Here is a 15594-nt window from a genome sequence, read left to right on the forward strand (position 1 = left end):
CGGGCAAATGGCCTAGGACGAGTTCGTTCTGAATTTTTACAAACAATCCAAAATAGCAGGAAAACGAAGGGGTGGAGCAAAATTCTGGCAGGGATAAAACACTTCGGTATCACGCAAGGAATCAGAGAAAAAAAGAATTTTGTTTCTAGCCCTTACGGTACAAGATTTATGGCCCAAAATTAGATTTTTGTTTGTTTTGTTCGCAATAGCGCCACCTAGTCTCTGAAAGATGTGTGTCTGTATGAGTAGTGGAGGGGATTTGGAACCATCCTGCCAAGTTTGGAATCTCTACGATTACGGTCTCTGATGCACAGACACTTTTAGGGCAGAAAAAAAAATAATAAATATAGCTGCGAGCAGCAATTAACGGGGTTCAGGCGGTTTAAGGCCTTTAAGCACATACGTAAAAAGGTATTATGTTTTATTTAGCAAGCATTTAACCACCTAGATCATAGATGGAATAGATCTTTTACAGCCAATACAGGCAATTTACCAAGGAAATACATGGTTTTTAAAGCTTTTTTAAGCTCATAGTGCCACCTATGGTCTGATCTCCATAAAAGCATGTGCTCAGCTAATTTCGTGAAGTTCTGAGTTTTCGTTTAGGAATTATGGACTTATTTGTACACTTGACCATGGCCATTTTCTAAATTACACTGTTATAGCTACCAAAGGGTAAAGGGTGTCCGATTTCTTTCAAATTTCTCACAGACCTCTAGGGCCAGGAGTTGAACAGGCCCACCGAGTTTTGTGCCGATCGGCCTCCGTTAACCTTGTCTAATAGGTGCTCAAATTTCATTGGCCAATGACGGCCATGTATTTTGAGATATGCCAATGTCCTCATAGATGTCCATAGTCATGGCACATTGGACAAAGACACTGCATGCCGATTTTCAACTCAATCAGACTAACGGTTGTGTAGTTAGAGCTGTTTTCATGTTTTTTTCCTGTTATAGTGCCACCAAGTGGCCAAACTCCGCGTTTTTTTTTTTTTACTGTGACCTAAGATTGATCTCATACACATGTGTACCAAGCTTGGTGAAAATATCTCATTTCGTTCTGGTGTTATAGCCATTTTAGTAAAAATGGCCCGCCCTTTTCGAACATTTTGGCACCCCTTACAACCGTGAGTCGAAATGTCAACTTTGTTTATTTTTTATAATTACTGATAATCAGACTCCAGAGTATATTTCTGCACTGGTTTGCTTCCAATCGGGTGAAAACCTAGGACTAGTTCGCAAAAGTAGGTTTTTAACATTATCTGAAATATTTACCGAACGTTTGACAGACACCAATGCTGCTTGAGGCAAAGTTGTTTAGAATGAGATCAATGAGGTGATATGTATTACTTGTGTTTTTTCACAACACTGCATTATATATAATCAAGTGGCCGATTTTTAAAAAAAACTTTGCACAACCCTCTTAGACCAAGAGTCAAATAGGTCCACCAAGTTTCGTTCCGATCGGTCATTGTTAACCTTGTGTAATAGCTGCGGAAATTTGATTGGCCGATGGCGATCATGTTTTTCAACATACGTGAATGTCCATATAGACAATGATGGCAGCTGAGACAATGTATGCAAATTTTGAAGTCAATAGGATTAACGGTTTCATAGTTACAGCCAATTTCATGTTTTTTTGGTATTATAGCGCCACCATGTGGCAAAACCGCGCAAAAACAGCTTTTCTGGGCGACCAAAGATTGACCTCTTACATATGCATGCCAAGTTTGGTGAAGATATCTCATTTCCTTCAAGAGTTATAGCCATTTACGTAAAATTGGCCACTCCTGCTTCCAATGTTTTCACATACCGTAGCTAGCTCGAGTCAACAGTTCAAACTTTTTTTGATAACTTTTGATGTTGAGACTCCATTGAATCGTTTGGCACTGGTTTGGTCCCGATCGGACGAAAAACCTAGGACTAGTTCGCAAAAGTAGGTTTTTAACATTATCTGAAATATTTACCGAACGGTTTGACAGACACCAATGCTTCTTGAGGCAAAGTTGTTTAGAATGAGAAGCGCTATCAGGTGATATGTATTACTTGTGTTTTTTCACAACACTGCATTATATACAATCATTAACACCTACAAAAATCGTGATAGCACCACCTAGTGGCCGATTTTTTAAAAACTTTGCACAACCCTCTCAGACCAAGTGTCAAATAGGTCCACCAAGTTTCGTTCCGATCGGTCATTGTTAACCTTGTGTAATAGCTGCAGAAATTTGATTGGCCTAGGACTAGTTCGCAAAAGTAGGTTTTATGAAAAATCCAAGATGGCGGAAAATTTTATTAGGTGGTAATGAATTCGGAGATATACATTTTGTTTGGTTTGAGCTAAGGATTCCAATGGTATAAAGTCTACAACAAGCGGTCTAGAAGTTATGAGCAGTTTCACGTTTTTGATCACTGTAGCGCCCCCTATTGACCGATTTCGCCGAGTCCATGTTTCTGAGTAGCGAGCAACACTACTACCATCTGACCAAGTTTCAAGACTCTAGGCCTTACGGTTTGCTCTGCCCAATCAGTTTTATGGAGGAATAATAATAATAATAAAAATCTTAACAATTACGATAGGGTTTCAGCGCTAAGTGCTTGAACCCCTAATAATAATAATAATAATAAAAATCTTAACAATTACAGTAGGGTTTCAGTGTTAAGCACTTGAACCCCTAATAAATATAGAAGCAAGGTTCAAGCCTTTTAAGAACTTTCAAAGTATGCAAAAAAGGTATGTATTTGTACACGTATATGTACTTTGTAAGTTGCTGAATTTGCAAACTGGTGTTAAATATGACCTGATGTCTTGTGTTCAACGATCCTGAAACTGGATAATTGTTATGGTGGTCATTTATTTATTTATTTATTTATTTTACTTTTTAACTGTTATAAAGCCACAAAGCACCCAGTCTCCAAAAAGTTTTTAGAAATTTGAATATTTATTTTAGGAATTATAGGCTTTTGGATACACTTGGTCAAACCCACATGATAAATGCAACCCCTAAATAACTAAATAAATAACTAAAGTTCAATTTTTTTGAGAATTGGATATACGGCCTAGGAGGAGTTCGAAAAAGTTTCTTTTTTAGAAAATTAGAATAGCAGAAACTTTTTATAAAATGCAATAAAATGAAGATATACATTTTGTAGGTCTTGGTGCAAGGAATTAGAGGAAAAAAGAATGTTGAGATTATTCAACTCGGTTGCGGAGTTATTGGCGAAAATGTAAATGTCCTTGTTATAGCGCCACTTTGTGGCCGATTTTCATAAAACTTGGTACACAGTCTCATTCTGACGCTGTCTACAAATATCTCAAGTTTCGTAATGGTTGGCCATTCAGATTTGATGTTATTAGCTGCTGAAATTTGATTGGCTGCTGGTGGCCATGTTTTTTTATTTGTCCGATTATGTTGTAGGATATGTTAGCCTTTAGCCCCTACAGGTTGCATACCAATTTTCAACTTCATTGATCAAACCGTTGCGGAGTTATGAGCATTTTTTTGTTGTAGCGCCCACTATTGGCAAAATATTTCACGACTGCGTGCATCCTCAGAATGTCCTGTTCTCTATGTGTATCAAGTTTCATAATATTTGGCCTTTTCATTTGGTAGATATTGGTCAATACATACAAAATGGACGACGCCTGACCAATTCGTTGGCTTATATCTATGTAATGCTTTGACGAATCAAAATTTTTTTTGATAACTTTTTGTCAGGAGGGTCCATAGTAGACAAAAACCGATTTTCGTGCAAATTGGACATATGGCCTAGGAGGAGTTCGAAAAAGTATGTTTTTTTTTCATGACGGAAATGAAATCGGAGATATATGTTTTGTTCGTCTTGAGCAAAGGAATCTAATGATTCCACTTGAGTGTGCGACAAACAGTTTAGGAGTTATGGGCCAAAATGTAAAAATGATCACTATTGCGCCACCTTGAGGCCAATCGGGTGAGTTCAACATTTAAGTGAGTTCAACATTTTTACCCCAAAGGGTAAAGTTCAACATTTTTTTTGATAATTATTGACCTAGAGAGTCCAGAGAATTGTTCTGCATTGGTTTTATTGAGGTTGAGCGAAAAACCTAGGACTAGTTCACAAAAGTAGGTTTTTTTTTTTACATAATCGTGAATATTTAATTCGATACACCCAGTTACATACTTGCTCTTTGAGATAAACATGGCAAAGAAGTCAAAATCCTCAGACTCTGTAGACAATAAAAGACACTTACGTGTTCAAGGTGAGGCCTCTGACGGGCCTGCGGACCGGGGACTCGATTTGGGAAGCACGTCGGTAGATGAAATTCAGCATCAACTGTCCAACATCTCGGTAATGCTGACGAAGGTTGTTGCTGACTTGGAAGATCTCGCTGTAATACGTCGATCGATTACGCCGATGGAAACAAAATTCTCTGAATTGGTTACAAGAGTGACAGAAGTTGAAAAATGAATCGATTATCTTGAGTCATCAGAAAGGGAATTATCCGCTAATCCGCCCGCGTCCAAAACAGATTTGGAATTAATTTAGGAAAAACTAGAATATTTTGAAAAAATGAGCCGAAGGAATAACATACGAATTGTTGGAATTCCTGAGCATGAAGAGGGCAGCGATATGGTGAAATTCCTGGACGAGCTCTTCCCGAGTCTGCTCGACATAACAGGCCATAAACTGGAAATCAAGCGATCTCACAGAGTCCCGGCTCGCAGAACTGCTGAGGGAGACAGGCCCCAATCAATTCTGGACAAATTTCTGAAATCATCCTATAAAGATCTCATGTTGCGCCAGGCGAAGAGCAAAGGAAAGCTTTCTTGGAGGAATCACAATGTTTTCTTGTTCCCAGACTTTGCGAATTTGATGAGAGAAACGCGATCGGTTCAAGGAATGCAAGAAACTCTTACACCAACAGAAGATCACTTTTGCACTGATGTTCCCGGCCAAACTGAGAATAGAAACGAAGAATGGTCGCAAAGTATTTACATGTCCAAAACAGGTACTCTCCTCATAAATACATAGGAGTAAGCCATTTGATGTTTCTTATATTAGTGGACTGACTCATGGTTCAGGAATTCTATTATCTGAGGAAGCTAGGTGCCATTTTTGTTTCTTTTTGTATTGGCTCCGCCTAGCGGCTGGAGTTTGTTTTGTGGCATGACTCCAAGAAACTTTTGCCTTGACGGAAGATAATTTTTTACACTGAAGTTCCTGGCCAGATCGAGAATGGACACTATGGATGACCGCAAAATATCTACATGCTCACATAAAGGACGTCTTTTATAAAGTTGACGGGCTGAGTAAATTATGGTGTATTTTTCTTTTTCTTTTTTTTTTTTTTTTTTGTTCGGCCTCTGAGTTAGTTTGGCTCTTGATCATCCGAGGAACCAGGATACCGGTTTTGTTTTTCGTGCTGGCTCCGCATAGCGGCTGGAGCTTGTTCTGTTGAATAACACTCCTTTGGAACAGCTGTGGATAAATCTGTTCGTACTTCATGCTTATTCCTCCTGCTGGCTGGAGTTTGTTTTGTTGAGTATTTTTACGGGACATTGGAATGATTATGTCATCCACTGAACTCATAACAGCTGGCTCACTGAACAATTGTTTGTCTGTCCGAGAAAACTGAACGGCTTTATATAAGCTTGAGTTTGTTTTGCGGAGGATCACACCTTCAAGACGGTTCTGTGAATGAGTCTACAGGTTTTTTCTGTTATTCTGCCTGTTGGCTGGGGTCTGTTTTACAAAGTATTTTCTGTTATGTAATTTTGCCTCACAAAATTTGTATAGAAGCACCAGACTTGAGCAATCCGATGGCAAAGTTGTCACGGGGGCTCTTGTAGGCGTACATGGACTCTTTGAGTTTTAAGGGATTGACGCTGGTTGGCGCTGTCGTGCGCGGGGTTAATGCGCACATTTTTCTTTTTTCTGTATGTTTTGTTCAGGGGGGAAGTTCAGGGTTTGATTGTTGCATTAATGGAGAATGTGGTCTGTGTAATCTTGTTTTTGACACACAATTTATTTTTTTATTATATCAATATGTTAATATGAATTAGTTGTCTCTCTCCACATGGAATATGAATGGGTTGGGTCACCCTATAAAAAGAAGGAAGGTTATTACTTTTCTTACACGTAAGAAATATGATATAGTGTTTCTTCAAGAAACACATCTCTCCCCGCAGGAAGCTGAAAAATTTGGTAAGATATGGGGTGGACATGTTTTCATCAGTGCTGGCTCAAGTAAGAGCAGGGGAGTTATTTCATTAATAAGTAAACATCTACAATTCAAATGTCTCAAACAGATTAAAGATAAATTAGGAAGAGTCATTATTGTTTTAGCAGAAATTCAGGGGCAAAGGTTGATTTTGGCTAATATTAATGTGCCTAACGTTGATGATCAGGGCTTTTTTTTAGATCTTCAAGGGATGCTGCAAGCCGCTGGCACCCCTCATGATATAATATTGGGTGGAGACTTTAATCTTTTGATGGACTCAGTCCTTGATCACAGTGAAGCAAAAGTGTGTAAGCCCCCTAGAGCAACAGTGATGCTTCACAGGATGTGTAAAAATCTTGGTGTTGCAGATATTTGAACCCATCTGGTAGAGACTATACATTTTTTACATCAGTCCATAAGATTTATTCTAGAATAGATTTTTTTTTTTTTTATATCCGCGTCCCTCATTTCATCTGTTGTTGACTGCTCAATTGGAAACATTTTAGTCTCGGATCACGCCCTGGTGAGTTTAGAGGTGTTGCCACATATAGAGAAAAATAAATCATATAGTTGCGGCCTTAATGTATCCCTTTTGCAAAATCCTTATTTCCAACAAATGTTAAAGACTGAAATCAATGTTTATATGGAGACCAACTGGTCCTCAGTATCCTCTGTGGGCATGGCTTGGGAGGCACTTAAGGTGGTTCTTAGGGGTCGGATCATACAGTATGCCTCATTCATCAAAAAATCCAAAGCATGAGAACTTGTGGAGTTGGAAGGGAATATTAAAAGTGCAGAGGCAGAGCTGAAGCGCAGAATGTCGTCTGATGGCCTCAGAGAATTGACTCGATAGAAATACAGATATAATGCTATTTTGTTGCGGAAACTGGAATTTTGGTTATTCAGGGCAAGACAGGGGACAAAGCAGGGAAGCTTTTGGCTAGATATATAAAGCAGAGAGAGTCTTTTTCTACCATTCCCTCAGTGAAATCTGCTGGTGGTGAAATATTTACCTCAGCCATTGATATTAAAAATGCTTTTAAAGAGTTCTATCTTGATCTTTATAGTTCCACGTCTTCATCTACTGATGAAGATATTAGAAACTTTGTGGAACCATTAGAACTTCCTAAACTGACGACTGAGCAAAGAAATTGTCTTGATTCTGAGATAACCTTGCAGGAACTTGACGAGGTAATTAAGGCCTTACCTACAGGCAAATCTCCGGGGTCAGATGGTTTTGCTGCGGAATTTTTTTAGATCTTATGCTACAGAACTGGCTCCACTTTTGTTAGAGGTTTATACAGAATCATTAAAGAACAGAAAGCTTCCTCCAACTATGACACAAGCCCGGATCAGTCTGATTCTTAAAAAGGACAAAGATACAAGTGTGTGTAAAAGTTACCGTCCAATTTCCCTGATCCAGCTAGATGTAAAAATGTTGTCCAAAATTTTGGCTAATCATTTAAGTAAGGTTATGACATATAGATCATGTGGGGTTTATTCGGGGCTGCAGCTCTTCTGATAACATCAGGCGTTTCATTAATATCATGTGGTGAGTAGCAAATGATCAGTCTCCAGTCGCTGCCATTTCACTTGACGCCAAAAAGGCGTTTGATATGGTAGAATGGGATTATCTTTTTAAGATTTTAGAAATGTATGGGTTCGGGAGTACATTCATTGGTTGGATTAAGTTACTTTATAGACACCCTGTAGCAGCGGTACAAACAAATGGATTAATTTCCGATTATTTTACTCTGGATAGAGGCACTCGGCAGGGTTGTCCTCTTTCCCCATTATTGTTCTGTCTTGCCCTGGAACCATTAGCAGCCACGATAAGAAAGGAGGATGATTTTCCAGGGGTGGTGGTGGGAGGTGTGGCGCATAAGCTTCTACTTTACGCAAATGATATTTTATTATTCGTCTCCAACCCCACTAGATCTATGCCTTGCCTCCACAGAATTATTAATTCCTTTTCCAAGTTCTCAGGATACAAAGTCAACTGGTCTAAATCCGAAGCTTTAGCTCTGACTGCGTACTGCCCAGTAACGGCCTTCCAGCCGGGCGCCTTTTAGTGGCCCAAACTGGGCATTAAGTATTTGGGTATTTTATTCCCAGAATATTTGTCTGATTTAGTAAGAGTTAATTTTGACCCTTTAATTAAAAAGTTTTTGAGCGATGTGGACAGATGGGCTTTATTACATTTATTGATGATTGGGAAGATTAATGTTATTAAAATTAACTGTATTCCAAAATTCAACTACCTGCTACAGTCACTCCCTATAGATGTCCCCCTCTCTTATTTTAAGCAATTTGATAGAATTGCGAAGTCCTTCATTTGTAATGGTAAACATCCCAGATTACATTCCAACAAATTACATAGGCCGATTGACAAAGGTGGGTTAGGATTTTGTTTTATTATTATTCGTTCGGTCTCAGGAATTTGGCTCATTTGTTGCTTCCACCTGAGAGAGCCCCTCCATGGGTTTCTATTGAACAGGAAGTCCTTACCCCTATTTTACCATTGCAAAGTCTTTCTATTAAACTAACCGGAGAAGTTAAGTCACACCCCGTTATTTCACATTTGCACATGATTTGGACAAGAGTGGCCAGAGTATTTAATTCAGACATTTATTTAAATGTTGCCTCAAGCATATGGCTGAACCCAAAATTATGTATTAATAAGTCCCTTTCTGTTGGTCAGAGTGGATTGTGAGAGGGGTTGTTACATTCGGCGACCTGTATGAGAGTGGAGTTTTGAGATCTTTTGAGAATCTGGGTCATCATTTTGGGATTCTCAGATCTCAGTTTTATAGGTATTTACAGCTGCGCCACATGCTCTGTACTATTTTGGGAGTAGCACACACCCCCCTAAAGCGGCAGATGCTTTGAAAGAGGTGATTACTGCTTTTGGAAAAGGTCATGAGGCATCAGTGTATACTCCCTGCTGGTTCGGAGTCTGAGGGATGGAGCTTTAGCTTCTATCAATATATTTGAATTTGGTATTGGAGGAAGAAGTGTGGACTAGGATTCTAAAAAATGTCAAGTCTGCATCTAGAGATGCAATGGTTCGCCTTATGCAATTTAAGATTCTACATAGATTTTACTGGACCCCCTCTAGATTATATAGGCTTGGTCTTAAATACACACCCAACTGCTGGCATTGTCAATCAGAAGTTGGAGACACAACTCATGCCTTTTGGGGGTGTGTTAAGATTTAAGATTTTGGATGAAGGTGCAGAGCTATTTGTTTGATGTTTTGGGCACTCAAATTTTGCTTTGCCCCAGACTTTGTATTTTGGGCGACGGAGCAGTCATAAATTTGGTGGACAAATTTATAAAAATTGGGTTTTAACAAGTGTTATGATTGGCAGACAAGTCATTTTAAGGGGTTGGAAGTCTGACGGAGCACCATCATTTCCAGAGTGGTGTACAGAGATGGGGAGGGTGGCATCTTTCGAAGAAGGGGTATCTAGAGGATTGAGTTATTTGGACTTGTTTATGGTAAAGTGGGGCAAATATTTGGCATTTTTGGAGGGCTCTCGGGGAGGGACAGTGGAGAGATGTAGAGGTTATGTGTGTGATTTATTATATTTTATTAATTATTTTATTTTTAATATTTGTTTTTGAGTGTCTATAATTATGTGGGTCCACTGGGATGTTCTTATGGGTAGGGTTGGGGATTGGGGTTGTAATAGAGGGGGTTAAGTATTGATTCTGTTTGTATATGTTCTTGCTTTTATGTGTTAATATAGGAATTAATAATATATATATATATATATATGTATATAACTTTCAAAAAAGTCCAGTACAAACGTTACAGTCACTCGGCAGCTGTCACAATTGTTAGGCGACAAGAACAGTCCTCCGTAGGCTAGACTGTCCCAATTAACAATGCCCAGTCCGACCTTCATGGCCTTCGAAGGCGTGGCCTTTGAAGTCCGAGTCCTTGACCTCTTACATAATCATGCCAAGTTTGGTGAAAATATCTCATTTCCTTCAAGAGTTATAGCCATTTATGTAAAATTGGCCACTCCTACTTCCAATGTTTTCGCATACCGTAGCTAGCTCGAGACGAAAGTTCAAACTTTTTTGATAACTTTTGATATTGAGACTCCATAGAATCATTTGGCACTTGTTTGGTCCTGATCGGACGAAAAACCTAGGACTAGTTTGCTAAAGTAGGTTTTATGATAAATCCAAGATGGTGGAAATTTTTTAAGGCAGAAATGAAATCGGAGATATACGTTTTGTTTTTAAGACTCGATAGAATCGTTTGGCATTGGTTTGGTCCCGATTGGACAAATGGCCTAGGAGCAGGTTTTGCAAAAAATCCAAGATGCCAGAAACTTTTACATGATGGAAATAAAATTGGAGACATACATTCTGTTCATCTTGAGCCAAAGATTCCATTGGTATAAACACTTGAGTCTGTGACAAACGGTTAAAAAGTTATGGACATTTTTCTAAAAGTTGTTGTTTTGCTCACTATAGCGCCACCACCTGGCCGATCGGGGCGAGACTTTGTGCCTGAGTAGCAACAGTGAGTACTACCTTCTGACCAAGTTTCATGTCTCTATGCTTTACAGTACACTCATAGTGTTGTGGAGCATGGGGAAGACTTTTCTCCCCTCTCTGTAAGAAAACTCTCGAAGTCAGGAGTTCCAGGTGTCAAAGGTTAGAGTTTATTGAGCAAAACAACAAACCCGAGATGTCAGTTGAGATCTGACTGTCTTGCTCAAAACCCTAAGTCTTTATACAGTATTTTATCTAGCATTACGTCATGTCTTCGCTCTCTTAATATTTTTTGTATCCAATGGATTCTGTTTCATACCATTATTTCACAGAGCCTCTGACCTCTTTTTAATTGTGGGAACCTGGCTTTTAGTCCATTTAAAAAAATAACATTTTAAATTCACTTATCATGAAAGTATTCATTCTTAATGAATTATACGTCACAATCTGTGCATATATAGTTACTTTGATTATTAGTTGTGTCAATCTTTTAAGTTTGCTGTACTTTCCCAGAGCTGTCTCATGACCCATTGTTTTTTAATTACAGCAGAGGACACAAGAGTATTTCTTGCAACATTTCTGCTACAGCTGAGTGCACAGAGAGTTTCTCAAAACATCAGCATTTCTAGTAACCTCATATGCCTTCTCCTGGGTCACACAAAGCCCAGGCTTCTAGTAACCTCTGCCCTCTCCTGGGTCACACAAAGCTATTCTATATTATTATTTTCTACATTTAATATATAAAAATCTACTATATAGTCCCTCCTTTGAGACTTATACAAAGTCTCACCTTCTATTGCCCTTTCCCAGATTGCAACCTCACAAGCCAGGCTCCTTTATTGCTTTCAAGTGACCAATATAAGTCACACATTCCTCTAACAAATGCCTGCACTTATGGAACTGCACTCCAGAGGAGCAATAAGACCAAACATCTCCCTCCACATTTGACTAGAAGGAAGTAAAAGATCTCAGAGCTCCCTAGCTAAGTTATTTTCTGGAGGGTAACAGTAATCAAATTCTTGTATAAAGCATGTGCATGCAAAGGTGGCCTTGCGTTATGTAGAGTACATCAGTGATTAGACTTATTTCAGAAGGTTAACATACTATAGTGATTAGACTATATCAGTAGATCATTCAGCATATGATACGTCCCACGGTGCCAGAGGAACTCACAGATATTTCCGGTAGCCTGGAGCGCTATCTGGTGGTGTTGGAGCAGACAGCGGGTTTTTAAACCACCAGTAGAGTCTTGCTCTTGCTGCTAAGCACTGAGGTGCTCGTCAATCCTGTCTTTGTGATGTTTAAATCTCTGGACCTCCAGTGTCACTTTCAGTGTTTTTAGAGTTCATAAATGCACATTCTATAGTAATTCACTTGGATCTTTGTACCTTTAGAGATGATTCGAACATCTTAAACATTTATAAAGTACATATACAGTGCATCCGGAAAGTATTCACAACGCTTCACTTTTTCCACATTTTGTTATGTTACAGCCTTATTCCAAAATGGATTAAATTCATTATTTTCCTCAAAATTCTACAAACATTACCCCATAATGACAACGTGAAAGAAGTTTGTTTGAAATCTTTGCAAATTTATTAAAAATAAAAAAAAATAAAAAAAATCACATGTACATAAGTATTCACAGCCTTTGCTCAATACTTTGTTGAAGCACCTTTGGCACCAATTACAGCCTCAAGTCTTTTTGAGTATGATGCTACAAGCTTGGCACACCTATTTTTGGGCAGTTTCTCTCATTCTTCTTTGCAGGACCTCTCAAGCTCCATCAGGTTGGATGGGGAGCGTCGGTGCACAGCCATTTTCAGATCTCTCCAGAGATGTTCAATTGGGTTCAAGTCTGGGCTCTGGCTGGGCCACTCAAGGACATTCACAGAGTTGTCCCGTAGCCACTCCTTTGTTATCTTGGCTGTGTGCTTAGGGTCATTGTCCTGTTGGAAGATGAACCTTTGCCCCAGTCTGAGGTCCAGAGCGCTCTGGAGCAGGTTTTCATCAAGAATGTCTCTGTACATTGCTGCATTCATCTTTCCCTCGATCCTGACTAGTCTCCCAGTTCCTGCCGCTGAAAAACATCCCTACAGCATGATGCTGCCACCACCATGCTTCACTGTAGGGATGGTATTGGCCAGGTGATGAGTGGTGCCTGGTTTCCTCCAGACATGACGCTTGCCGTTCAGGCCAAAGAGTTCAATCTTTGTTTCTCATGGTCTGAGAATCCTTCAGGTGCCTTTTGGCAAACTCCAGGTGGGCTGTCATGTGCCTTTTACTGAGGAGTGGCTTCCGTCTGGCCACTCTACCATACAGGCCTGATTGGTGGAGTGCTCCTCTCTCCACAGAGAAATGCTAGAGCTCTGTTAGAATGACCATCGGGTTCTTGGTCACCTCCCTGACTGAGGCCCTTCTCCACCGATTGCTCAGTTTGGCCGGGCGGCCAGCTCTAGGAAGAGTCCTGGTGGTTCCAAACTTCTTCCATTTATGGATGATGGAGGCCACTGTGCTCATTGGGACCTTCAATGCTGCAGAAATACAATCCTGTCTCGGAGGTCTACAGACAATTCCTTGGACTTCATGGCTTGGTTTGTGCTCTGACATGCACTGTTAACTGTGGGACCTTATATAGACAGGTGTGTGCCTTTCCAAATCATGTCCAATCAACTGAATTTACCACAGGTTGACTACAATCAAGTTGTAGAAACATCTCAAGGATGATCAGTGGAAACAGGATGCACCTGAGCTCAATTTTGAGTGTCATGGCAAAGGCTGTGAATACTTATGTACGTGATTTGTTTATTTTTTTATTTTTAATAAATTTGCAAAGATTTCAAACAAACTTCTTTCACGTTGTCATTATGAGGTATTGTTTGTAGAATTTTGAGGAAAATAATTAATTTAATCAATTTTGGAATAAGGCTGTAACATAACAAAATGTGGAAAAAGTGAAGCGCTGTGAATACTTTCCGGATGCACTGTAGTACAGATAATCATAGTACACCTTCTTTCATTTTTAATTCTGGTTACATTACCTCATAACATGGATAATGATCTGCTTCAGACCTTCATCATTCCCTTTCATTCACATGGTTTGATTAAACAACAAACATAATTTAAAAGAAAATAATCACTTTAGGAAGGGGTATATGCCAAAATAATAAACATAATACCTCTAACTTCTTGCCTACTCTATCCATTCTAAAGTATGACCTAATTTTACTATAAAAGAAAATACAATGAGTATACTGACTCCCTTACAATCCAAAAACAAGAGAAAATTGAAAATAAAGAGTCAAAACAAAAGGCTCCCTTTCCCTACCATACTTGTATACTTTCAGGGGTTTTCTAGAATTTGTCCAGCTCATTCAGACCAGGGACTGTGGTACATACGGTGGCCCCAATATCAATTTCAGATGGCTTTACAGTCACATTGATCATCTGTTTGACTGCAGCTCTGGCCAGCATCGATCTGAGAAGAGGCACAACACAACAAAACAACAACACAAAAATAACAACAGCTATGGCTATTATTACTCCCACTTCAGTAAGCCATTCTCCCCAGGATCCAAATAGTTTGTCAAACCAATTTCTAACCATGCCATTTTACTTGTAGGTTCTAGTTGTTCTCCTAAGGCCTTCAGTGCATCATCAATGTAATTAATGAATCTTTGCTGATTGTAGTAAATGTAATTAATCCATTCTGTATTCTTATTAACCGGTATCCATACAAATATAGAGTCAAAGCCTGATTTTATTTCATCTCTGGCCTTAAATGCTTGTGGTATTCCTCTTGGTTGTCCGATTGCATCTAAATAAACATTAGGGTCTGGTTTGTATGCTCTCTTTACTTTGCGTTTGTTTGGGACAATTTTTCTTTATTCAGTCTGGGTTTCAGATTCTTGGGGGTCCCATGTTAACACGGTTACTTCTTGCACAAGTCTTACTCTAGTACATATTTCTTTCCCATTTTTAGGTAATATAGCTCTCAACCGTCTTCCTCCGCAAATCCAAAAGTAATCTGCTATGGCTACTGTTTGTTCCTCATATATTTTTATTTCAGGGGAGACTAGAGTCTGGTTCTCACAATTTATAAGGCAGTTTCCCATGAGTTTGCCCACACACCTTGTAGCTTCTATTTGAGATGGTATGCCAAATCTTGTAATGACCTCTCTGGTCAAAAATGTTTATCACAGTTTGAGCTCCCTGGTCTGCTGATGGTATTGCCTCTACCCATCTGCTGAATCTGTCTATTATCACCAACATGTACCTTTTTCCTCTTATTGATTTTGCCATGTCCACATAGTCCATTACCACATGTTTAATGGTCCTTCTAGGACTAGTATGTGACCTATTGGTGCCGATGTACCCTTTCTGACATTGTTTTGGGCACAAATTTCACATTCAGCCAAAAATTAATCTACTATGGCCTGTAGATATGGGGACCAATATCCCTGTCTTTTTATTTTCCTAATTACCTCCCCCCTTGCGCAATGGTCAAAACCATGCGCATCTGAGATTAAAATAGTAAGGAGTGCTGTTGGTGCAATCATATGTCCTTCATGAGATCGCCATATGCCATTACATCTCTACTCGCACCTTTTTGTTGCCATACCCCATGTTCATAAGGGCCAGCTTGATGTTGCATTCTTGCAATGTCATCTAATTGTGGTTGAGGCTGAAGCAAAACTGATACAGTTGCCATTACTGCTATTTGGCATCCTGAGGCCTTTTTGGCATGTAAGTCTGCAGCATTATTTCCTTGAATAACAAAATCATTGCCTTTTTTATGTGCTTGACATTTGATGATAGCCAATTTCTTTGGATGCATCATGGCTGAAATGAGCTTGATTATTTGGTCACCATGCTGAATTG

The sequence above is a fragment of the Myxocyprinus asiaticus genome, chromosome 34 (genome assembly GCF_019703515.2).
Source record: "Myxocyprinus asiaticus isolate MX2 ecotype Aquarium Trade chromosome 34, UBuf_Myxa_2, whole genome shotgun sequence".
In the NCBI taxonomy this organism is placed as follows: Eukaryota; Metazoa; Chordata; class Actinopteri; order Cypriniformes; family Catostomidae; genus Myxocyprinus; species Myxocyprinus asiaticus.